Genomic DNA, 21,086 nt, shown 5'->3' with positions numbered 1-21,086 from the left:
ACCCCCCAGCAGTGCAGGGTCAACCTCCACCAGGCCCCCACTCATGTCTCCCACCACCCCCACTCCCCTGCCACCATGGGCAGCCCCCACCAGGCCCCCACTCATGTCTCCCACCACCCCCACCCCCCTGCCACCATGGGCAGCCCCCACCAGGCCCCCACTCATGTCTCCCACCACCCCCACCCCCCAGCAGTGCAGGGGCACCCTCCACCAGGCCCCCACTCATGTCTCCCACCACCCCCACCCCCCTGCCACCATGGGCAGCCCCCACCAGGCCCCCACTCATGTCTCCCACCACCCCCACCCCCCAGCAGTGCAGGGGCACTCTCCACCAGGCCCCCACTCATGTCTCCCACCACCCCCACCCCCCTGCCACCATGGGCAGCCCCCACCAGGCCCCCACTCATGTCTCCCACCACCCCCACCCCCCAGCAGTGCAGGGGCACCCTCCACCAGGCCCCCACTCATGTCTCCCACCACCCCCACCCCCCTGCCACCATGGGCAGCCCCCACCAGGCCCCCACTCATGTCTCCCACCACCCCCACCCCCCAGCAGTGCAGGGGCACCCTCCACCAGGCCCCCACTCATGTCTCCCACCACCCCCCAGCAGTGCAGGGTCACCCTCCACCAGGCCCCCACTCATGTCCCCCTGCACTCCCACCCCCCAGCAGTGCAGGGTCAACCACCACCAGGCCCCCACTCATGTCCCCCTGCACCCCCACCCCCCAGCAGTGCAGGGTCAACCACCACCAGGCCCCCACTCATGTCCCCCTGCACCCCCACCCCCCAGCAGTGCAGGGTCACCCTCCACCAGGCCCCCACTCATGTCTCCCACCACCCCCACCCCCCAGCAGTGCAGGGTCACCCTCCACCAGGCCCCCACTCATGTCCCCCTGCACCCCCACCCCCCAGCAGTGCAGGGTCACCCTCCACCAGGCCCCCACTCATGTCCCCCTGCACCCCCACCCCCCAGCAGTGCAGGGTCACCCTCCACCAGGCCCCCACTCATGTCTCCCACCACCCCCACCCCCCAGCAGTGCAGGGTCACCCTCCACCAGGCCCCCACTCATGTCCCCCTGCACCCCCACCCCCCAGCAGTGCAGGGTCACCCTCCACCAGGCCCCCACTCATGTCCCCCTGCACCCCCACCCCCCAGCAGTGCAGGGTCACCCTCCACCAGGCCCCCACTCATGTCTCCCACCACCCCCACCCCCCCCAGCAGTGCAGGGGCACCCTCCACCAGGCCCCCACTCATGTCTCCCACCACCCCCACCCCCCTGCCACCATGGGCAGCCCCTACCAGGCCCCCACTCATGTCTCCCACCACCCCCACCCCCCTGCCACCATGTGCAGCCCCCACCAGGTCCTCACAATCCCCAATCATGTGCGTAATGGTCAGCCTCCACAGCCAAAAAGCCCTACCAAGTAAACCATTCACCCAAATGGAAATGAAAACACATGTTACACCCCCAATGTTCATGAAGCAAATGAACCCATGTCCGTCACACACAGATTTTCAAATTGAATGGGAAAACACACAACATGACATGCATGAAACCAATGAGATGAAACCACACAGTGAACAATGGAAAAAAAAATGTATTGGCCAAAAATACGAATGGTAATGAAAGAAAAATAACTACAATGTAAATGTGAAAAAATAAGCTGCATGTCCGCATAAAAACACAAAAGTAGAAAATCAAATCCATAAAATATTGTCCAAAGTGAAATGTAAAAACTCTCCATGCAACAAAGAACTATGTACAAAAATAACAAGGGTCCATCATCACAACTGAACTAAGGAAACCTCCTAAAAAACCTACCTAAATATCAACTATATACAAAAAGTGGAGCAGTGTCCGTCGACTCCAAATCATAAGAAAAAACAAAGGAAACCTAAAACTAAAGAACTATATACAAAGGCGGCGGGCAAGTCCAGCGGCTCACTCCGTGGTGTTCCGGGCCAGGGCATCATCGAACTCCTGTTCGATGTCCCGGAGGCGGTCCAGTTCCATGGCCCAGAGGGTCCGCAGGGACGACGCTGTGTCCTCCTCCAACCCCCTGCGGATTGCCTCGAGGCACTCGGCCCGCCTCAGGGCCCTCCGCATGGAGTTCTCCGCCCTGACCATTGTGAGCCGCGCCTCTTCCGCCCGCCGCCGCTCCGCACCTATGGCGTGGCCCAACCGCTGCCACACGGAAGACACTCTCTGTCCTGGGTCCTCCTGCCCTCCGGCCGATGCCTGCCCCTCCGATGTCGAAGGCCCCGAGCCTTCATGGCTCCCACCATGTTGCTGCTGCTGCTCTGCCTCTGCCCGAGCACTGCCTCCTGCTGCCTGCACATCCTCCGCCGGCTGGGGTGCAGTTGTTGATGTGGCCACCCCTGCTGGACGTCCGACTCCCGACTGTGGCAGGGATGCCTCCTCCACCAGCCTGGCCGCACTGTCAGAGGCAGCTCCACAGGGCACCCATGTGACTGATGGGTGGGAAGATGGCACAGAGGACGACTGGCGCGTAGGGGGTCCAGTTGAGGAGGGGGTCGGAACAAGCCCCATCAGACGGAGGAATCCGGTCTGGGTGACCTGTCCCAGCAGGCTGATGTGGTCAACGAGCCATTCGAGATGACGTGCAGTCTCTTCATGAAAAGACTGCAGGTCACCTCGCATGGCGCGTTGATGCAACGCCACACCAGCCAGGACAGGCTCAACCCGGACCTGGATAGCCACGTCCGCAGGCAGAGGAAGGCCAGTTGACGTCAGCTCATCCCCTGCCTGGAAACGGGTCTGGACGTAGGCATCCCTGCTGGTGCAAGATGATGCAGGGACAGGATCGGGGACAGGATTGCACACAGGCACCTCCGCGGCGGCCTGTGCTGCCTCCTGTCCCTGGTCCTGGACTGCACCACTAGCACCAGTGGGATCCCCACCTCCAGACCCCGTCTCTGGTGCTTGCACGGCCTCCTCCTCCACCAGACCCCCCACCAACCTGGATGACTCCGTGCCATCTTCCCCTGTTGGGCCCTGTGGGGTCCCAGCTGCCCCTTCTGCTGCCGAGGAGTCCAACTCCAACCTCCGCCTCTTGGACCTCCCCCCGGCAGCTGCGGCCTGGGACGCGGCACCGGACTCCTCACTCCCCGACGAGATGACAACACGGGAGGGGAGCCGGGCCTTGCGTCTCCGGCTGGCGGTCGGATCCCCGCCGCTGTGCTCCACAGCACCTTCTCCGCCCTCTTCATCAGTTGACGCTGCAGACAGGGAGAAACAAAACACAGGCACCAGGGCACTGTACAATGGACACATACACACATGACAGTTGCACATGAGTGGCATTGGCAAACCTCAGACATGTCATCACAATCCCCAACACACATGTCATTGCAACTCGCACACATGAGCCATACCACAGCCATATCGCAACTGCCACCACCATCCATACACATACAACAGCATGAGCAGCCAAAGGTGACCCAGACATCACATGCAACACAGGAAGTGCACCACACATGTACACACACCACCACACTTGCATGCATGTGTACACCTCTGCCAAGTGTCGCACTGTTCAGACGGGCATCCATGTCACATCTGCCAATCAGGCTTACACATACCGCAGTCACATGCATCCATGTTGCATCACTGTTGCACCCTTGTCAAATACACACACATGCACATGTACACAGTGCTCATACATGCAGCCCAATACAACATACATGTGTGACATCATGGACATGTCTACTTACATACACATACATACAAACATGTGTGCACGCACAACTGCATTTGCCATGCAAGCCTACACACACAAGCACCATCCATGTCTCACACATTACAGCCCTCGCATGTGTCAGCCCCACGGCCATGTACACCCCCACCCATACTCGACCCCATACAAACAGATGTGCAACCTGCACAATACCGAATAATCACCACACGCACTGCTCACAATCAGGATGCATGTACACTCACCGCTCGACTCCAGACGGGTCTGCTTCTCCAGGACCTGGACGTGGAGCGCTGGGGATATGCGTTCCAGGACCCCCATCTGTTCTTCCGACAAGTGGCCCCGGCGCCCCTTGGCATCCGCTGCCTTCAAGAGGCGCCGGGCCTTGTTCAGGGTCCTGGACCTGAAGTCCTCCCAGCGCTTCCTGACATGTTGTAAGTCCCGGACTGCCACCCCCTCCGCGTTGATGGCAGTCACAATGTCAGTCCAGATCCGAGTCCGTCCTTCCTTGTCGGCGCGGGAACTTCCGAAGAGGGCATCATACTGCCCCAGGACTTGCTCCACCAGGAAACCAACTTCGGTGGCACTGAAGCTGGTGCCCCTCTGCCTCTCTGGCCGGGGGTTGTCAGTGGTCACAGATGGTGTTTACCCCGACATGACAACCCCAGAGGCAGGAGTGGGTGGGCAACTGGGTCCTGGGGCTGGGCTGTGGAGCGATGGAATTCCAGTCGGGAGTCTTCGGTACCAGCAGGGGTGGTCACAGCAACAGCACCCCTGGCTGAAGTGCAGGCAGCAAATGGCAGTGCACGTGGGCAGCAGGCAGTCAGGCAGCAGCAGATGGTAGGTGGGAGCGTGCTCGGGGCTCTGGGGGGCAGTAGTTCGGCCTTCTGGGCAGGAGCGGGGTCTTCCGTGTGCTTACGCGTGGCCAGCTTGGTACGGAGTGATTTGGCACGTGAAAATCCTGCACGTCAGCGTGAAAATCGAGGAAAGGCCCTTAGCGCGTAAGCGCGTCAGCACGCATACGCGATTCTATTGGACCAAAGGCCCTCAGCGCGTAAGCGCGTCTGTGACGTGACCCGCACGGGTGTTTCCCACACAGCACGTGATGACAGAGCACACGTGGAAAGACTGCACGTCAGAGTCTCATCGCGTGTGATTGGTGGAAATGGCCCTACACGCAGAAGTGACAAAGCGTGTAATTGGAGGAAATGTCCCTACACGCAGAAGTGACAAAGCGTGTAATTGGAGGAAATGTCCCTACACGCAGAAGTGACAAAGCGTGTAATTGGTGGAAATGGCCCTAGCGCGTACACGCCGCGTAAGTGACGCTGGACGTGTGGGCCTGTATAAAAGGTACGCGTAGAACACCACTTCCTTGTACGTGCTTTTCGTGGAGAGCGAGTGGGTGAATTCTGTACTTCTTGTCGTTTCACACGCGATTTACTTCACGGCGTTTCAAGTTCGTATTCCCTGTTACCTCTGACAGCTTTTTCTCTTCTTTCGCTTTTACTGGTTTACCTGGGCCTGTTCCCTCAAACAGTGTTCCCTTCTACTGTTGTCCTGTCTCCTCAGACAGCGTACAAATCTTCTTTTGGCGGGGGTGTTGCCAACCAAACGTGCTCCTTTTACACGCTCGTTTACCAGGCAGACGGTGAGTCACGCACGTATCTAACATCTGTGCTTGCCCCGTGTGTAGCCTACCCCTTCAGAGGTCATTCTAGGCTGCGTGTGACACGCATACGTTCATTCTTGTGTTTCTGTGTGCCACAGCGTAGTGCAGGTTTTTCTTTCTGCACACGTGGTCTAGGAGGGGTTGCGTGCACGTCATCTCCCTTTTTTGGGCCTCCTGTGCGTTGCGTGACCCGTCATCTTTCCCCAGGGGTTACATTCAGCCTTGCTAGAGCACTAGGGTACAATTACCATCTGGTACCCAACCCCTTTGACCCCCAATTGCCCAGGACAATAGTCTACATCCACTCCCATACGCACATTAACATCAGTGCCATGGCTGGGAGGCGAGGATTCCGTAAGGGTGGCAAAGGTGGAAGAGCCACAAGTGGTGGCCGTGGTGGATCCGGTAGGGGACGTGGTCGTAACTTGCAGGGTGAGCCTGTCCCCCCATGTGTGGAGGACCAGTCACGGGCACCCATAATCCTCCCCCTCCCCCCCTCCCATTGAGGCTGATGTGGCTGACACCATCCATGCTCAGCCCTTGTTGGACCAGCCCATTGTGGCACCAGACCTGGCTGACTCCATGGCTGACTTCCAGGTCAGCAGGGCTACGACACGTGCGCTGGTGCACGTTGATGCCATCATGCCACGTGGATCTGGGGCAGCAAGGTCATCTGCTGCACCAAGGAGGCAGGGCGGAGAGGCTGCAGGGGCAGCTGCGGCTCCATCCACCCCAGCCCTCACACACCCAGCCAGGACAGTGTCGGTCCTAGTCCATGCTGCTGACATTCTCCCTGACACCATCACACTAGAGCCAATGCCTGCACCAACTCCCATGCTGAGTGTGCAATCCCACACTCCTGATACAGAGTCCACCAGGGCTCCTGCCCCTAGTGTCCAGAGCGGCGCAGGACACTCAGGATCACCACCACCTTCCAAGCGGAAGAGGAAGAGTGCTCGTCCGGCACAGGCTGATGCCCCAGACACGGCTACACAGTCCGGCCCGTCCAGGAAGCCCAGCTTCACGGATAACGAACTGAATGCACTTGTCGAGTATGTGTCCGGACATGACAACGAGATGGTCATTGTTGCAGGATCCAAGACCACACCTGCACAACGCCAGGCACACTGGCAGACCGTTGCGGACATCGTAAGTGCCCTTGGAATTGTGAGGCGCACAGCCAATGATTGCTATAAGCGCTGGAATGACCTAAAGCGCAGGGCAAAGAGTAAGCTGGCCTCAAGTCATGCCGCAACTCTAGTGACTGGAGGTGGGTCTCCAGTAGTAGACATGGAACTCACTCCACATGAGTCAGTCGCTGGGACCTACGTCACGGAGGAACAGATCCAAGGCGTGGGAGATCTGGCTGATTACGAGGCATTGTCCGGTGAGTGCACATGCATGTGTGTGTCATCCATGTGCATGGTGTGTGTGTGAGGGCTTCTGTTTGTGTGCCAGGTGAGAGTGTGTGCGCCTGAGTCGTATGGGTCAGCCATGTGCTTCATGCAATCCTTCCTGCGCAGCTGCATTTGGCCATAGCAGTATCCCTTCTGCCAACAGTAGACATCTAGCCCAACTGCACGCCAGTTGCCCTTGAAGTGTCACCTTGCCACAACATATTTGCTTATTTTTCACTGTTCATTCAGTCAGTTTGTTTGCATTCCACCACTTTCACTAGGCATTTCGCTGTCCACTAGTCACATGTCTGACATGGGTATGGTAAAGTGGAGTGACTTTGTTACCTGGATATCATTTGTACACACATGTCCCTGTGCAATTGGACCATTTCAGACTGGCAGCTCCAGGTGAAAAATCTGACCTGTTAGAATTAGAAAAGCAATTACATGCGGGAACTGGACTGAATGAATAGGTGCTGCCCTCCTCTCCATCTTCACTCAATAGCAATGGTACATGCCATCTGTGTGATGGCATGTGTGTTTCACCTGGCAATCACAGGCCAATGTGTGATGCCACTGCCAGGCAGCATGCAGAAAATGTGTTCATCTTCCATCTTGGTGTCATCAGTGTGTGCCATTTGCCTGCACTTCATACGCAGTGAGGGTGCATGCATGGGAGGGTTTTAGTCATGTGGGACATGTGTCAATCAAGTACTGGTTCTCTTGCTTCTCAGCCCTCATTGTATGCCATGGTGCTAATGCCTGTTTCCATTTCTTTGTTTTCATGTCTTTGCAGGGGAAGACGCACCTGATACTGCTGGGGTTGTGGAGATGGTGCAGACCCAGGAGGGGTCCGAGGGCCGACCAACCACCAGTGAGGGACGTGGTGTGGTGGTGGGGGAGAACCCACAAGTGCTGCAGGTCGTGCTCTCAAGGGGTGTCTCTGGCTGCACCTCCCCCGAGCTGTACTCAGGTGTTGATTCGGATGAGACCTACGTGCCGTCGCAGGTGAGTGTTCCAGGGAGGGATTCTGTTCTGTCTCACCCACCTGCTCCAGGGTCAGAACCCTCCATGGGGATGTCAGTGTTGGCAGCTACGCCTTCGGTGGTTACGGATGCAGGGTCACACTCCGCGACATCTGATCCTGTTCCTGGGCCAGCAGATCAGAGGGGGAATGCAGTCCTGCAGCCTCAGGCAGTGCCGGCACAGCAAGGCGCAGTTCGCCTTGCCCCAGACAGGTTTGGTGCCCGCCGACGTGGTGGCCGTACGCCACCCGGCAATACCGCATGGGAGCAATCCATTTACGGTATGGCAACCCAACAGGCTGCATCATCCGAGATGATGGCTCAGGCCATGGATAGGGTGGCCACTTCCATTGTCCCCCCAGAAAGGCTGATGGAGCGACTAGAGCAGGCAACCGACTCCATCTGCCAGTCACACAGGGAGGACATGTTGGGGTCCAACAGGGACAGGCGGGCGGCACTGGCGACTCTGCAGGAGGCCATCTCCATTGAGTCCCAGGGCCACAGGGAAGCCCTGAGGCAGGAGCTCCTTCACCTCAGGACGACTCTTGTTGAGCTTGAGGCTTCAACACACCAAAGGACAGAACAGCGGCTGGAGCGTCTCACCCGTACGCTCTCAGCTGAGATGCAGGCAACGAGGGCGGAGGTCCGGGCATCCCGTGAGTTGTTGCATGGGGACCTCCGCACACTCATCCTCCAGAACCAGACCTACCACACCCGCATGCTTGCAGCCATGGAGGAGCAGACTAGGGCCTTGCGTGGGCTGCCTCCCATAGTGCAACCACCTCCGGATGCAGCTGCACAGGGTGATAATAGCGACAGCAGTGATACTCCCACAATAGGGTAGCCGTGTGGGCCATGAGCCCATGGAGGTGTTTTATCTTCCCAGGATCCACGCAGGTGGGTTCTGGTGTGCATCCTGTCCTCGGACCTCCTGGGTGGCCTCCCCAACCCCCCCGGGCCCATCAATGGCCATTTTTGATTGTTTCTTATTTTTATTTTTATTTTGATTTCTTTTATTCCCAATTTTTTTGGGACGATCTGTTGGCTTCCGTGGTTCCTGTGGGCATACGCTGCATTGTGGCTGGGCACATGCAGGCTTGTAATGTATTTGGTTCAGATGCTTGGGTATGAGTCACACACACCCCTCCTGCTTCCCGTTTCCATGGGCTTGCAAAGGGTGTGCCCAAGTGACAGTGAATTACACAGTGACGTTGGACTCCCATGAGCTGTGTGGCCAGTCTGTAGTCAATACTGTGTATACATTCCTAGTGCATATTGCTGTTGTGTTGTACACTGCATGTTGCATTGATGTGTAACTCTTCTTCTGTGTCTACCTCCCAATTTGCAGGTCCCTTCCTCATGTCCACACAAGGACCTCTAGTCTGGAGATGGGGGCCATGTTGGCAGCAGTGCACCTACAACTCTACATGGCGACAACACTGCACAGTTGGTAGTGGTGGGAGTGCAGGCATTTCCAGGTGGTGAGACTACTAATATGTAACATTTGTGATGTCATGTTAATGGTAGTACGTGCTCAAGTATGTTGTTGGTCCGGCATTGCTGTGAGCATTTCACGTGTTGCAGGTTTCTAATAGGGACACTGTACATAGTGAGACTGATGTCATGTTGTGGGGATTACTTTGTTTACCTGCAATAAGCATGACATGGCACGGTGTGTCGTGTGGCGGTGCTGGGGTTGGGTTGGCTGACATGGCACTGTCCTCTTGTTGCATTTTGCAAGTGGGTATTCATTTTAGCTGCTTCAATGTGTAACTTCACAAAACTGCATTGGTGGTGTCTGTGTGGGTAGGGATGCACACATTGTGACACTTCCAGGTGAACAATCTCAGGCTGACATGGTATTCCAGGTTCATTCTCCAGACATTCAGGATCAGTGTCAGGTTGAGTCATCATTGATTGTCAGATGGAATGTGCCAGGGCAGTGTGCACTCCACAGGGGTGTGATTTCTATGCGAAGTAATTAGCCACTAGCTGTGTACGGGCTGCCTCCCCCGTGCCCTTTCCCCTCCCATGCGCAGCGGCTGTGCATGTGGTTGGGGATGTGGGGCCACCACCATGTCCACGACCAGGCCCCGGCGTGTTGCAACGTTGTGCAGGACACATGCTGCCACTATGATCCTGCACACTACTGGGGGAGCGTATAACAGCTGCCCGCCAGAACGGTCAAGGGAGCGAAAGCGTGACTTTAGCACTCCGAATGTGCGCTCCACTATACCCCTGGTTGTAATGTGGGCTGTGTTATATCTTACCTGGGGTGGCGTGGTGGGGTTCCGAATTGGCGTCATCATGTGGGGGCTGAGAGGGTAGGCACTGTCCCCTGTGGAGGTGGTGATTGGTATCATTGGTGGGGTTGTGACCTTGCTCCGTATCCAACATGCATGCATGTGCAGTGGCATACATACTCACCAAGCAGCCATGTATCGCCATGCCGCCCAGCTTCTAGGTCCCGGCTTAGGGTGGACATTCGGTAAATGAAGCTGTCGTGGGTGGAGCCGGGATAGTTGGCATATACTGAGGTGATGATTCCCTTGGCATTACATGCTACCTGCATGTTGATGGAATGCCAGTGCTTGCGGTTCCTATAGATGTGCTCAGATGCCCTGGGGGGACGTAGAGCCACATGGGTGCAGTCGATGGCACCTAGCACTTTGGGGAATCGTGCCACAGCGTAAAAATCCAGGGCGGCATCATGCCTTTCTGCAGGTGTTCTGGGCAGGTATATGTGCCTGCGGACTGATGGGCGTGCAGTGATGATGTTCAAGACCTGGTGTAGGCAGCGTGACTGGGTGGCCTGTGACACCCCACCCACTATGGCACTTGTCCGCTGAAATGATCCAGTGGCTAAGAAGTGCAGTACATTGAGGACCTTCTCCAGGGGGCTGAGTGCTTGGGAGCACAGGGTGGGTGATGTGAGGTCATCCTCCCACTCACTCACCAGGTCCAGTATAATGTGTGGTGGAAACCTGTACCTCCCATACACCTGGTCATCAGGCATCCCGAAAAGGCTGGTTCTGGGTGTGAATATTCTGGCCCTGACTATCCTCCTCCTCCTCCTTTGGTAGCCCACTGCCACTGCTGCTAGGAACCGTATGTTCATCCTGGCGTCTGAGCTTGTTATTGTAAAAGTCCGCAAATTTATGCTTTGCGCGTGTTGTAGGCGAGCGTGTGACCCGCGCACCCATGGAATCCAGTTCCCAGTCCAATAGTGTGTGGAAATTCACACGCACCACGGGATACAGGTTCGCTGGCGTACTTGCGTGTGTAAGTGCCCGCGCACCCATTAAATACACGTACATAGGCCAATCGCGTGTACGCGCACTTTTGTCCAATTACACGCGATGACACTCTGACGTGCAGTATTTCCACGTGTGCCCCGTCATCACGTGCTGAGTGGGGAACACCCGTGCGGGTCACGTCACAGACGCGCTTACGCGCTGAGGGACTCTGGTCCAATAGAATCGCGTATGCGTGCTGACGCGCTTACGCGCTAAGGGCCTTTCCTCGGATTTCACGCTGACGTGCAGGATTTTCACGTACCAAATCACTCCGTATCAAGCTGGCCACGCGAAAACACACAGAAGACCACGCTCCTGCCCAGAAGGCCGAGTTACTGCCCCCCAGTGCCCCGAGCAGCCTCCCACGTGCCATCTGCTGCTGCCTGCCTGCCTGCCTGCCTGCCTGCTGCCACCGTGCCCTGCCATTTGGTGCCTGCACATCAGCCATCTGCAGGGGTCCAGTTGCTGTGTCCACCCCTGCTGGAACTGAAGACTCCCGACTGGGATTACATCGCTCCACAGCCCAGCCCCAGGACCCAGTTGCCCACCCACACCTGCCTCTGGGGTTGCCATGTCGGGCACTTCCACATCTGGCACCAGTGGCAACCCCAGGCCAGAGGGGCACCAGCTTCACTGTCACCGAAGTTGGTGTCCTGGTGGAGCATGTCCTGGGGCAGTATGATGCCCTCTTTGGATCGTCCCGCGCCAGCAAGGAAGGACGGCAGAGGATCTGGGCCGACTGTGTGGTTGCCATCAACGCGGAGGGGGTGGCAACCCGCGACGTCCTGAAGATCAAGAAGCGCTGGGAGGACTTGAGGTCCACGACCCTTGTGAAGGCCCGGCGCCTCGTGGAGGGGGACCGGGGCCGCATGAGTTCCATCCAGATGAGGGTCCTGGAACGCGTACGCCCAGCGCTCCACGCCCAGATCCTTGAGAGGGAGGCCCGTCTGGAGTTGAGCGGTAAGTGTCCAAGCATTACTGTGTGAGACAGGGCATGTTGCGGTGTGCTGGTTCTATGATACTTGCCTGTATGTGTGCCATAGGCCATGTATGCATGTATGTGTGCAGGGACATCATGGTAATGCATGTGCGACCAGTGATGTGTGATCCACATGGTTGTTGCATGTGTTGAAATGCCGCATGGGGAGCCCTATGCAGATTTTGAACATGAGAGCATGCCAGTCTCTGTACCTGGACATGGGTGGGGGTGAGGGATGGGTGCTGATGCCAGGTACATATATGGTAGCCATGTCTGTGTGCCTGACCTGCGTGTCTGTGACTTGTGCATGCCATGGATGCATGACACATGTGTGTGACAATGCACAGATTCAGTGAAGCCGCCAAATTACCCTTGTATCCGCTGTGTTTGGTGTGTTTGGGGCCAGATGGATGTGACTGAGGTGAAGTGTGTGCATGTGATAGGCATGAGCCATGATGCATGTGAGTTACATATCATTGAATGTTTCAAGAGTCCATTGGACATGCATGGAAATGTCCATGGCATGCACCATGCCTGTTACTGTGTGTGTTTTGCCTAGACTGACCCATGTGTTGTGGAGGGACATGATGGAAGTGTACTTTGACAGTGGTGCTCATCTGCTATTGCTTCCTGTCTAGGGGACCATTGTACAGTGCCCTGATGCTTGTGTTCTTTGTCTCCCTCTACGCAGCGGCTAGTGAAGAAGAGGGCGGAGACGGCGCTGTGGAGCAAGGCGGCGGGGATGCCCCCACGGCTGCAGCGGAAGGGGTGGGTGAGCCCCCACAGGGGCCTGCTACGGTGGGAGACGGTGAGGAGCCATCCAGGTTGGTGGTTTGCACAGAGGAGGAGGAGGCCGCCACTGGGGCACACATGGGGCCTGGTGGGGGCATCCCTGCTGGTGCAAGTGGTGCAGTCCAGGGCCAGGGGCAGGAGGCAGCACAGGTCACCGTGGAGGGGCCTGTGCATGTCACTGTCCCTGTGAGTGCATCACCATGCACCAGCAGGGATGCCCCGTCCCAGGCCTGTCCGCAGGTAGAGGGGATGTCCATGTCACCTGACTCCCCTCCACCTGCGGACGTGGGAATCCCTGGCCGTGCGGAGAAGGTCCTGATTGGGGTCGCGATGCGCACGGCTGTGATTCGTGATGCCGTGCGTGCTTCCCGGGAGGAGCACGCACGTCATCACGAAGTGCACCGTGCCGACGTGGCCCAATTGGGATCGGCCATGTTCAGGGGTTTCCTGCATGTGTTGGCCAATGTGGCGGCCCTCTCCTCCTCTGTGCAGGCTATCCACCAGTCGTTCCCCTTGCCGTCTTCCAGCCCAGATGCCACCAGGGCCCCCTGTGGACCTGCCCCGACCAATGCAGCCAGCTCGGTGGGGATCCCATCCCTGCCACAGTTGGGAGTCGGAGGTCCAGCAGGGGTGGACAACACAGCAATTGGACCCCAGCAGATGGAAGATGTGACAGCATCATCAGGCAGGGCACGTGCACGACGGCGTCGGTGGTTTCCATCAGCCTGGATGCTGTCGTGCTGGCAGAGGCAGTGGCGTCGGAGGCAGCAGCGGGCTCGACGTGGGAGGCATCATGGCTCGGGGCCATCAAGATCAGAGGGGCAGGCATCGGCCGGAGGGCAGGGCAACCCTGGGATGGTGGTGTCTTCCGTGTGGGAGCAGTTGGTCCAGCGGATAGGTGCGGAGCGGCAGCGGGCGGAAGAGGAGCGGCTCGCCATGGTCAGGGCGGAGTTCTCCATGCGTCGGGCGTTGAGGCGGGCTGAGTGCCTCGAGGAAGCTCGCAGGGAGTTTGAGTTGAACATGGGGTTATCCCTGCGAGACCTCGGGGCCAGGACAGAGTCCCGCCTCCAGGACATCGACATGGAGTTCGATGATGCCCTGGCCAGCAACATCAACAAGTGAGCCGCAGGACTTGCCCGCTGCCTTTGTATATAGTTATATAGTTAGTTAGTGTTAGGTTTCCTTTATTTGTTTTTATTATTTTGGACCGCTCGGACAATGGCCACTTTTTTGTATATATTTTTTTCATTAGGTAGTAGTAGGTTTCCTTTATGGTGTTGGGCTCCTGGTACATTCCTGTATTTAGTTTGTTTTTTGAAGGAAAATTTTCTTTTTTTCATTATTGTGTTCACCATGTGGAAATGGTTTTTCATTCTTTTGCTTCTACTTGATATTGCTTTGGTCAACATTTGTTTTTTTATTCCTTTTTCGTTTTTTGATTTTTACTTTTGTTCTCCAACATGGACCATTTATTTTGTTATCCACATAGTTGTATGTTTGATTTGTTTACTTATTTTTAATCTTTAATACATTTTTTATGTTTACTTCCACTTGTCTTATTTTGTCTTTGGTTTCATACATGTCATGATATGGGTTTTGACATTCACTTGCAGCCATTGTGTATGTGTGTGTGACGGACATGTGTTCATTTACATACTTGCCATTGGGGTTGTGTCATGTAATTGCATTCACTATGTGGGTGGATGCAAACCTTGCCTGGGTGTTTGTGCTGGGTATGCTGCCCATTACTGCCATGATTGTGTATCGTCAGGACCTGGGGGCAGGGGGACATGGGTGGGGGCCTGGTGAAGGGTGACCCTGCACTGCTGGGGTGTGGGGGTGGTGGGAGACATGAGTGGGGGCCTGGTGGAGGGTGACCCTGCACTGCTGGGGGGTGGGGGTGGTGGTCGACATGAGTGGGGGCCTGGTGGAGGGTGCCCCTGGTGGCTGGGGGGTGGGGGTGGTGGGTGACATGAGTGGGGGCCTGGTGGAGGGTGCCCCTGGTGGCTGGGGGGTGGGGGTGGTGGGTGACATGAGTGGGGGCCTGGTGGAGGCTGCCCCTGCACTGCTGGGGTGTGGGGGTGGTGGGAGACATGAGTTGGACATGTGTGGGGGCCTGCTGGCAGGTGCCCCACAGTGCTGGGGGGTGGGGGTGGTGGGAGACATGAGTGGGGGCCTGGTGGAGGGTGCCCCTGGTGGCTGGGGTGTGGGGGTGGTGGGAGACATGAGTGGGGGCCTGGTGGACGGTGCCCCTGCACTGCTGGGGTGTGGGGGTGGTGGGAGACATGAGTGGGGGCCTGGTGGAGGGTGCCCCTGGTGGCTGGGGTGTGGGGGTGGTGGGAGACATGAGTGGGGGCCTGGTGGAGGCTGCCCCTGCACTGCTGGGGTGTGGGGGTGGTGGGAGACATGAGTTGGACATGTGTGGGGGCCTGCTGGCAGGTGCCCCACAGTGCTGGGGGGTGGGGGTGGTGGGAGACATGAGTGGGGGCCTGGTGGAGGGTGCCCCTGGTGGCTGGGGTGTGGGGGTGGTGGGAGACATGAGTGGGGGCCTGGTGGACGGTGCCCCTGCACTGCTGGGGTGTGGGGGTGGTGGGAGACATGAGTGGGGGCCTGGTGGAGGGTGACCCTGCACTGCTGGGGGGTGGGGGTGGTGGGAGACATGAGTGAGGGCCTGGTGGAGGGTGCCCCTGCACTGCTGGGGTGTGGGGGTGGTGGGAGACATGAGTGGGTTGCCTGGTGGAGGCTGCCCCTGCACTGCTGGGGTGTGGGGGTGGTGGGAGACATGAGTTGGACATGTGTGGTGGCCTGCTGGCAGGTGCCCCACAGTGCTGGGGGGTGGGGGTGGTGGGTGACATGAGTGGGGGCCTGGTGGAGGCTGCCCCTGCACTGCTGGGGTGTGGGGGTGGTGGGAGACATGAGTTGGACATGGGTGGGGGCCTGCTGGCAGGTGCCCCACAGTGCTGGGGGGTGGGGGTGGTGGGTGACATGAGTGGGGGCCTGGTGGAGGCTGCCCCTGCACTGCTGGGGTGTGGGGGTGGTGGGAGACATGAGTGGGGGCCTGGTGGAGGGTGACCCTGCACTGCTGGGGTGTGGGGGTGGTGGGAGACATGAGTGGGGGCCTGGTGGAGGGTGCCCCTGGTGGCTGGGGTGTGGGGGTGGTGGGAGACATGAGTTGGACATGGGTGGGGGCCTGCTGACAGGTGCCCCACAGTGCTGGGGGGTGGGGGTGCAAGGGGACATGAGTTGGTGTTCATTAGATCAAGGAGACATGTGCCTTTGCTGGGGGGCATGCCCATGTTGGGTGGGCTGCCTGCGGGACATGACCAGGGATGCAGGGTAGTCCCCTGTGGTGTGGGCTGCCTGCAGGGGCCGTGGAGGGTGTACAGGGTACACCTGGGAGGACCCACACTGTCAAATCACATGTGGAACTTCCCGCGCACCCCTGAAATACAAGCACCCAGGCTAATCGCGTGTGGAACTCCCCGCGCACCCCTGAAATACACGCGCACCCAGGCTATTCGCGTGTGGAACTTCCCGCGCACCCCTGTAATACACGCGCCCAGGCTGTTCGCGTGTGGAACTTCCCGCGCACCCCTGAAATACACGCACCCAGGCTATTCGCGTGTGGAACTCCCCGCGCACCCCTGAAATACACGCGCACCCAGGCTATTCGCGTGTGGAACTTCCCGCTCACCCCTGTAATACACGCGCCCAGGCTATTCGCGTGTGGAACTTCCCGCGCACCCCTGTAATACACGCGCCCAGGCTATTCGCGTGTGGAACTTCCCGCGCACCCCTGTAATACACGCGCCCAGGCTATTCGCGTGTGGAACTTCCCGCGCACCCCTGTAATACACGCACCCAGGCTATTCGCGTGTGGAACTTCCCGCGCACCCCTGGAATACACGTAGCCCGCTCCCCCAGGCCCGATCGCGTGAGGAACTTCACGCGAACCCCTGAAATACACGTAGCCTGCTCCCCCAGGCCCGATCGCGTGTGAAACTTCACGCGAACCCCTGAAATACACGTAGCACGCTCCCCCAGGCCCGATCGCGTGAGGGACTTCACGCGAACCCCTGTAATACACGTAGCCCGCTCCCCCAGACCCGATCGCGTGTGAAACTTCACGCGAACCCCTGAAATACACGTAGCCCGCTCCCCCAGGCCCGATCGCGTGAATAACTTCACGCGAACCCCTGAAATACACGTAGCCCGCTCCCCCAGGCCCGATCGCGTGAATAACTTCACGCGAACCCCTGTGATGCACGTACCCTGCTGAAATCGCGTGTTAGACTTCCCGCGCACCCCGGTATGCACGCACACGTATTTTTTGTCAGCGGGTGTCCGTGTTTGTGGGTACCCCTTTGCACGTCATTTTTCCTGGAGGGCCACAGTATGGGACATTCATCATGGCAGTATATAGGTGCTATTTGTTGGCGCACCTTTTGGCGCACATTTCTTACAGCCGCAGAGACGCTACCGCCTGCTTTCTTGTGGCGGTCGTGTTTGTGCCTGTGCGCTGGTTTGAGCGTGCGCTTTTTTCCCTTATTCTATTCCATGAATACGTGTTGTAGGCGAGCGTGTGGGCGTTCCGCGCACTTGTGCCCTGTACTTCCCCCGTGACGCCCACGTTTTGGCAAGTTGTTCCCCATTCCGAGTGTTCCGCCCGTGTTCCGCCTACTTTTGTTGCGTGCGCCGCGCTATGTGCGAATTTCGCTGTGGCCTGTGCGATTTTCGCTGTGACCTGGCACACGCTGTTAGATGGCCTGTGCGCCAACGTGCGCCGCGCACTTTTTTATCGCACATGCGCTGGTTTTCTCGCGCACGGCCTTCCATGAATCGACGTGCGCTGCTTTTCGTGCGATTTTCGCAATTGCACTGCGATTTTCGCTATTCCACTGCGATTCGCACGTTTTTGCCCACTTGCGCCGCGCTAATTATTCCATGAATCGGCCTGTAAATGTTCTAGCTGTACTTTAAACTAAGTCATCAAACTGTCTCACATTGGCAATTTAAGTGGCACCCACTGGCCCGGCAGTCATACTATTGGTCCATCGCCATATTGGCCTCTATGCCATCCACAGTCGTTTCCAATGTGAAATCGATTAGTACACCAAGGGCCGAATTCACAGAAGCGTTTCATAATGGCAAAACCCATTGGAAAAGGATCTGTGAATTAGGCCCTAAGTGTACTAAACATTGTCTAGGAATTTCCTCATACTATATGTTCACATTGTTCCTGAACCTCATTTAATGACTTGAGGTTTTGTATGTGTGGAAGGAAGTTTGATGAGGGCCTGCTAGTAAGCAGTTGTCTTTGACATTTTGAATAATTACAAGTATTGTGTAAGTGTGTTTATCGTGTTGGTACTGTTAGTGGAGAGGGCAAGGATTGTCTTAGCGTATACAATATTAATCGTTGATCTTTGATTGGCACTGCAAGCATCTTCCAGCACTTTTAGTGAAGCTATACTGTTAAAGGCAGAGTGCCAATGTTCATAATCCTAACAGTACAGAGCTGTTACTTGTTAGAGGTGTTACTAAATGAGTCAGCAAACGCATTTTACAGAAAGAATGCAACACTTAATGGCAGAGTGCCAGCATTTCTCAGAAGCACTGAGGTACTTTCTCTTTATTGCGAAAAGGTTTACACTTCTCAGAAGTGTTTCTATACTTCTAATGGCAGAGTACTAGAGGTGTTGGCCGTTTCAGCAGAGAGCTAAAGAGTTGAATTTGGACAATTTTTGATCTCATTAACCCCTTTGCATGAGCACTATCATTAACACCGGTGGGTAGTGTTGTGGCGAGGAAACTGGAAACGGGTGGATGCTCCTTTAAGGGGAAAGGACTGGGGACCCAGGGAGGCGGGTGGGGAGGAAGGAGGAAGGGGGGGAAAACGAGTGAGTAGGCAGTTGGTGAAGAGAAAGGAAATAAAGAAGGATGGAAGTGAGATGTGGCAACGTGTCGATTATTGCAGGCCTACACCAGGCACAACAACTGACGATGAAGAGCAACGTCTGCATGCTGTCTAACAATGTGCAGAGCCCCGTAGGAGTCTGACAACCAACACCCAGCGGCACAGAGACGTGAGAAAGCTGCCGGACCCGCGAGTGAAGAGGACCGTGTGGGAAGGTGGAGCCAGCGAGGAAGGCCAATGGTGAATGTGAGCGGGAGCGGAGGACCTACAAGGTGGTAGCTGGCCAGTGAGGAGGAGAGAATGGGAGGTGGAGTCGGCAAGGGAGACCAGAGATAGAAGTGAGCGGATGTGGAAGACCCAGCGGGAAGACAACAGTAAGCCGTGCCAGCGCTGGAAGACCTGCATATTACTACGGAGGCAGGAGGAGGAGCTCACACATGCTGGGGGAGATAGAGCACTGCACGTGGCTGCTCCACTAGACCACCAGGGCAGGGAACGCTCACGAAGTGAACACCGCCCCGTTAAACCACCAGGGAGGCAGATTACCCTCACAAGGAGAACCCAGAAATGTTTTTTATATATTCAACGTGCCTGTTGGACTTTGAAGAGGGGCTGGAAAACAAAGGGTGAGAATGACAGGCACACAAGCAGTACCACGCCGCATGGTGGGTGGTGCAGAAACCGCAACAAACACGCTGCGCAGTGCACAGAAAGCAAAGAGAAGGAAAAAAGTACCGGTATCGCCAAGGCGACTAGGACTCAGGGACAGTGCAGGGGCACACCACCTAGAGCACAGGCACGCACACCTCACAACCTGGCAACATGGCTGATGAGGCACAGGCAGCTGCAGGCGCAGGGGCAGGAGCCCAGGCCAACATCAGTGCAGAACTCACTTCCAGAGCAGCATTTCTACGACAATCCAGCCCATTCACATTGCAACCACACCATGACCAAGGACAGAGATGTGAGGAATGGATGGAGGAATTTGAAGATTTCATGAGAGCGATTGGCGACTAGAACTCACCCAACAAGATTGACATTTTTGCTATCCTGGCTGGAAAAGACATCAAAGGAATTCTAAAAGCAATCTCTGCACAAGAGAAGACAACGTACACACTCCTAGTGTCTGCCATCAACAGGAAGCTAGTCATATTACCTAACAAGGACTACAAGAGATACTCATTCAGTCAATGTGTACAACTAATGCACAGGACCGTAGGGGAGATCGTCCTCAGGCTCCAGAAGAAAATCATTTACTGCAACTTTGCCAACTTCAACGATGACAAAGCGATCAGACTCAGAACAATTGAAGGGTGTACTTCCTCACACTTCAGGAAACACCTGCTAAAGAATCCCCTCTCCCAACAGGAGATCATCGATCTAGCCAGAATATATGAGCGAGTGGATGTGCAACCGGCGGACATGGAGAACCCCAAGAAAAGCGACTCCATTGCGGCAGTGTACACAGGACCCAAAGAGAACGCCCCCAGCCAAGGAATGCCGAGCAGACAGAGTCCCCGAAGCCCACAACGAAGGCTTCAAGGTGAGAAGCAGTGTTATAGGTGTGGTTTTGAATTTCCCCACAGAGGCCAATGTGCGGCCATAGGACAGATGTGTATGAGGTACAGCGAGGAAAATCATTTTCAGGTGATGTGTAGGTAGAAATCCCTGACGCTTGCCGCATACAGTTCAACTCTGCTTGCCAGCCTGGCCAGGAGACTTGAGCAGCCCAAAAGACCCAACCACAGGCTTTACCCTGATTGTGACATTCAGAGAATAAGCATGGACAGGGGTGCACTGACCTTTCAAGCCCAGACAGGTGTCCCAAGAGTAACGGAGGACCTCGCCATTGACCCATCACCTCGCTACCTAAATGAATTCAACTACTCACCCAACCCACCAGCATACTAGGCTCTCAACCAAGGGCATGGCCAAGTGCACAAATCAAGCGCATACCCGATGCCATACTACTGGCAGGACCCGTACAAACACCCCTCAACTGTTGGAGCAAGGGAACAGTTGCCCGACCAGTACTGTGGCCATGACAGATACAGCAAAGCATATGTCAGACTTATTAGTGATTCCTCCAATTGCAGGGCAGCCCCAAAGTTCGCTGTCCAGATCCGTGACTCGACCATCCAATTTATTGTGGACACTGGGGCAACAGTTAACGTCATGAACGAGTGCCTCCACCATGCCATACAACACACCCACCCACTATGCCCATCCGAGGCTCACATATTTCAGTGGGGTACAATCCACCCACCCGGGTGCAACCCACCCACCGCAG

The sequence above is a fragment of the Ambystoma mexicanum genome, chromosome 9 (genome assembly GCF_040938575.1).
Source record: "Ambystoma mexicanum isolate Mex_15411 chromosome 9, UKY_AmexF1_1, whole genome shotgun sequence".
NCBI lineage: Eukaryota > Metazoa > Chordata > Amphibia > Caudata > Ambystomatidae > Ambystoma > Ambystoma mexicanum.
This window is presented reverse-complemented; position numbering follows the sequence as displayed.